The 5,475-nt window shown below is 44.1% G+C and overlaps 1 long non-coding RNA gene across 1 annotated transcript; it reads left to right on the forward strand.

Annotated features, from left to right (window-relative positions):
* The first annotated feature begins 467 nt into the window (after positions 1-467).
* Positions 468-5,262, forward strand: LOC121071576. The gene is made up of 3 exons (XR_005820700.1): positions 468-1,210; positions 3,481-3,607; positions 4,947-5,262. It is a non-coding gene; the product is annotated as an uncharacterized LOC121071576 (long non-coding RNA).
* The last annotated feature ends 213 nt before the right edge of the window (positions 5,263-5,475 follow it).

Consider the following 5,475-nt stretch of genomic DNA (forward strand, 5'->3'; position numbering starts at 1 on the left):
GCAAACGGTAAGTTCACAAGAGAAAGATGAAAATAGCTTCAGAGTGTAATTATCATCCCTGAGCTCAGTGGGTTTAACACTTTACACCAGCACCACTTGAGAAACAGGGAGGGTTACTGGAGCTGAGTGTGAAGTACATGAACCTGAGCAGCGTAAATGTCACAGGAATAAGGCCAGTTTGGGAACTGATGTTTTTTCAAAAATGAGCCTCCTGTCTTTGTTTCTAGATATGACTAAAGTGCATCTACCAGTACGTTCAAGCATGATTTTTTCCCCTCTGTCTTTCCCTTTTCTTTAGATAAGAACAGAGCACAGGTTATTCTAAGTTTGCAGGAAATGACAGTGATATTAATCACTGATTAATCAGGATCTCTAACAAAGCCCTGCTCTGCTGGATATTCACATCACCATGGCATTACGGGTGTCAGAACTGCCATTGTTCTGCTAACAGTGACACATCCCCATGCTTCCCCCTTGGCATCTCAGGGCACTTTGCAGCTCTGATGAAAGCAAACCATGCTCTGCTGCCGCCTCTGAAGGGCTGCTCCTGCTTTCCAGATGGGAGGTAGAGGCACGGAGACATGAAATGACTTGGCTGGGTCACATGGGATCCCAGGGAGAGCCAGGAAAGGAACGCAGGTCTTCTCAGTCTTGGCATGGGGAAGGAACTCTGTTTCTTATAAACAAAATAATTCACATACCTGACACGAAAGGATGTATCACGGTGATGAATGTATTTGTGCATTTATGTGCATGCAGATAATACATATATAATACTTGTGAGATATATAATACTGGATGTGTAACACATTCAGTCTTGGCCAGAAAGAGCTATTGTAGTGCTGGCTGAACAAATTTATGCAAATCACTAGTGAAATTAATAAGCTTTACAATATTCTTCAGGCAAATCAAATGCTTGTGGAGCTGTTAGTCCTGGAGCCCCAACCTGGAAAAGATGTTATTATGGAAAAATGAGTCTTAACAGAGCGTGAAGGTGTACAAAGAGAGAATATCTGTTGTCTATCTCCCTGACGCCACCACCCCAGGGCTGTTCTTGTCCTAGACCACCAGGATTAGCCTGTGAGCCAGGACCTGTCTTGCATAGCTGGTAGTGGGCTTGGGAGGTTGTTGCTTTAGGAGGCTGTGGAGGCAGAGAGTGTCTGCAGGGCCAAGGGGATTAGACAAACTCATAAACAAATGGAGCAAGCAGGTATGTGACCTCTAATGTCTCAAGTTGGAACATGGAAAATTCCAGTTCAATATAAAGCAAAGTATGTTTACAATGAGGGTGGCCATACAGAACAAGTTGCCCGGAGAAGCTCAGGGATTTCCAGTCCTTGGAGGTGTACAAGACTGGACTGGAAAAGTCCCTAAGCAAGCTGATCTGAACAGACCCTCTTTGAGTTGGACTGAGTAGTCTCCCCAGGTGAGAAATCCAAACCTAAATGACCCCTTGATTCTCTACCTGTGGATGTGGGGGCAGCACGAGGGGAGCAGCCTGCAGAACATGGTCAGGCTGTGTGCCAAAAAAAGCCCACCGAAGGCAGCAGGAACACCAATACCTGGTTGTGCAAAAGCTCTGTAGGTCAGCCCAGGAAGCAGAGGGCACTGGCTTGGTGGGGAGGACTCTCAAGGTCTCCACTCACACGCCTCTGCCCAGGAGAGGGGGGAACTCCCTTTGCCTCCCAGGCACCTTGGTGATGCCCAGCAGGATGGCATGGCAGCGGGAATTGCATTATCAGGCATGGGGGTGAGCAGGAGTGCATGGGGCACGCATGAGGCACGCACACACAGCAGGATGCTGGCACCAGCTCTCGGCGAACACTTTGCTGCTGCTGCAACTTGCTCCCAAAGCACTTTCTGCTGCTTACAGGTGTCCCATGCTGTGGGCATGGCAGAGTCGTGCACAGCCAGTATGGGGCCACAGTCCCAAAACCTCTTTGTCCTCCTCAGCAGAGGGCTACAAGCCATGCACTGTCCTTCCCAACGACTCCACCTCATTCAGGAGAAGGGCTGTGTTTTTTTTTTTTTTTTCTTTTTACTTCATTGTTCTCAGCTTGTCCAATGTATTTCTGATTTCTCTATTATTACCACATGCCTGCAGCCAGCAACAGTAAGATATTTTTCTGAGACTCCCAACCCATCCCTTCACAGTTTCCTATTTGCAAGGTGACATTGGGAACACCTTGCTGGGCTACAACATGCCCATGCCCCTGGGCTGCTGGGGTCTCAACCCACTTGAGGCTACGGGTGCACTCTTGCACATCCCTTTTCCTGCCTAGCTTCAACCCTAACGCCCTCTGATCCAGATTCAGCTCTTGTGTGGTGTTTCCTCTCCTGACTACCTGTTCTTCCTTTTACTTCTCACTCTTTCCTCCCCATCTGTCTCACTTTCTCCCTGCATGGCCGGTCTTGCAGGAGGATGTGTTTGCTTTATGCTCTTGCCCAGCCTTGCTCAGGCAGTGGCATTCAGGACTCCCATAATACTCTCAAGCCTCATGACTTTTAAGGCCAATTTCTTTGCTCTTCTCTTTGGTGAGTTTTCAGACTCAGCTCCTTGAAACAGAAGTACTGCCAGGATGCCTTACTTGGGTGGCAGATCCATGGGAACCCCTGGGGTTAAACTGGAGCTAGCCCAACCTTGCCACCAAAAGGTGATTTCCATGGTCATGGTGCACCAATTTCCTAATATTAACCACACTTTTACCTGGATTTTTACCTATATTGCCAGCCCTACTATGGGAAGTCTAGAAGGATCTGATATTTTGGCTGGGCATTAAGTAAACATTCAAGCAAAAACAAACAACAAACAAACAAACACAAACAAACAAACAAACAAAAAACCATATAATTAGTTTGGCCCATCACTTATAAAAGTGGAGGATGTACCCAGCTTGAATTGCTTGTGGTCTCTGCAGCTCAAATGCCTTGTGCTAGCTGGCATGCCAATGCTCATTTATGCCTATGTGAAGAGTTAATGATGACACGAGATGCATTAACGGGAAAGAAGACACTGGATTTCAAGTGTCTGTTCTGGAACTGGGAGACTGTTTTAATGTTTTGTGTGTCTTCCTGCCCTGAAGTATTCCAAACACTCACCTCTTGTTTGCTGAACACTCTGAACAATGCACGTGTAGTTACAGGTTGATTTCATAAATCACCTAAAGAACAAGATGATCTTTCAGAGCAGAAGGGACAATTTTGAGGAAGTTTATTTTTGAAATGGCAATATTTATTAGCTTAGGACTTTAGACAGAGAAAACCACCTCAGATGTTGGGCCTGAAAACCACCTGGAAAATGTTGGAAAAGGCCTGTATTCATGCCTATATGTGAAATTATATGTTTCTGTGTATGGGTGAATGCACATCCATATAGATATGTATGTATATAGGTGTATAAAAACAAACAAACAAAAAAGAAAGTGGCTAAGACCAAACTTCACAAGCCAAGTAAACTCCAAAGCTCATATTTAATTTCAGATAAATGCACATTTTGGAGACACTGCAGAGGTAGGAAGCTAACCCAGAGCAGGCTGGATAAGCAGTGACAGGACAAGTTTCTCCTGCAGAGGCTCTGGTGGAACGGCTGCATCGGCAGAGCCCCCAGGTGTGGATTTGTATACACTAATAACAGGATCTCTGTATCTGGTCCGGTGTCACACACAAGCTGTGTCAGCAAAATGAATCTTGAAAGTACCTGCCTAATGCTGATGTTATCACTCAGGAAGATTTCCAGAGTTTGTCTTTGTTCTGACTGGGGCTGAAAACCCCAAATTTCAAACTATTGCAAGGGAAAACTTCAGAAAAAAAAAACAAGCAAAGATGAGCTATGGTTGCTTTATTTTAATTCAATCTATTGATCTGATTATTTTATATTTTCCAATCTTTCAATTTTCCATTATATTACATGAAGATTTTCTTACAGTATGATCCATGATATAACAGAGTATCAAAATGAAAAACTGTTCTGTGGTGAAAAATACAAATTGTTTCACTCTCCAAAAAGTGGAGCAGATTCTTTCAAAACTTACCTATACCTTTTCTGCTGGATTTCCCAGATCTTCCAGATTTTAATAGAACCAATTAGTCTCACTTTGCATTGACATTTCTTTACCTGGCCCAATTTTTAAACATTAAATATTTACAGAGTGAAAGACATACCTGATGGCCAGCAGCTCCATGGAGACAAGTTCTGCTTGTAAGTTAGATACAACTTCTCTCTTAATTGCAGAAGGCAATATACCATTGTAGGAGCTTGCCAAGAGATGCAACAGACTCCCTAATGCTTGTATTCAGTATTCTGTAAATCCAGATCAGATAATATTTGAAAGGTATGCCTTGCATCAACAAGAAATTATGAGGGCAGCGCAGGAATGGTGAAGTGAAATTCCATAACTTGTGTAAATGGTTGGAAAGGCCTTTCTTGCCCTATCTCAAGCTAAGATTTTCTGATTCTGTTCTGAATTTGGTAAAAGAAGACATATGCAATGATTTGTTGTACCCATTACCCTATCTGACAAACTGTTTTCTGGTTCAGAAGAAGTCTCTGCAACAGATATACACAGCCTGCCTGCATGCCATGTGTATATTTATTTATTTATTTATTTATTTACTCATGTGTGTTATTTTTATACATTTATATGGGATCAACTTAATAACTCAAGGTGTGTTAACTCTGAGTTTTGCAAGCTTGGCCACTAACCACAGGAAGGATTCAGCAGCTGGGATATGAAGTGGCTTCAGCTTAAAGGGGAGCATGACAGCTCATGCTGTTCCCACTGGGGAAGGTGATGTCCTCGCACTTCACACTGCTGTTTCTGTGCAAGTGATAAATCGGTGCCCTATGTTTGGTCTCTGTCATGAAGCGAACAGAGGAAGCAATTATTATCGCTGATCTCTTGTAAATAATAATGAAAGGATCCCCTTCATTTTCACGGACTCTTTAGTGTTTGATCACCTGCCCCTCTCGAGTGAAGTGTCCTGTTGCCAGGGGCACATCATGGGATCTGCTGGCCATGCTGAGAGTTCAGCTCAGTTCCAGCTTTTCTGCACCCACGGACAAGTCACCCTTGCTATGAAGAGGTCCTGACTTGTGACGTCTTTGCTCTGAAAAGATTTGTTGCAAAGCAGACACCCAACAACCTTCTGACACAGAGGAGAAATGTTGCTGCTCTCCCCCTCGCTCCACCATGGATCCCCAGAATTCAAATCAGGAGCAAACCCCAAAAGTGAGGCTGCAGTCTTTCCTAATAAAGAGAATGAGAGAGAGAAGTCGTATTTTTCTAATTTTAGCCAGCCACATCTGTCTTCAGCTCTTTCCAGCCATTGTTAGTGGTCAGTGACATTCTGAGTTTGTAAGCTGGCCCCAGCTGTGGTCCCCCTTCAGGCTGCTGGAGTTCAGTATACAAAAACACACATGACTTGGACAGGATTTTCATGCTGATACTTCATAAAGGGGTCAACTGCTGCACTTGG

Source organism: Cygnus olor, chromosome 5 (genome assembly GCF_009769625.2).
Source record: "Cygnus olor isolate bCygOlo1 chromosome 5, bCygOlo1.pri.v2, whole genome shotgun sequence".
NCBI lineage: Eukaryota > Metazoa > Chordata > Aves > Anseriformes > Anatidae > Cygnus > Cygnus olor.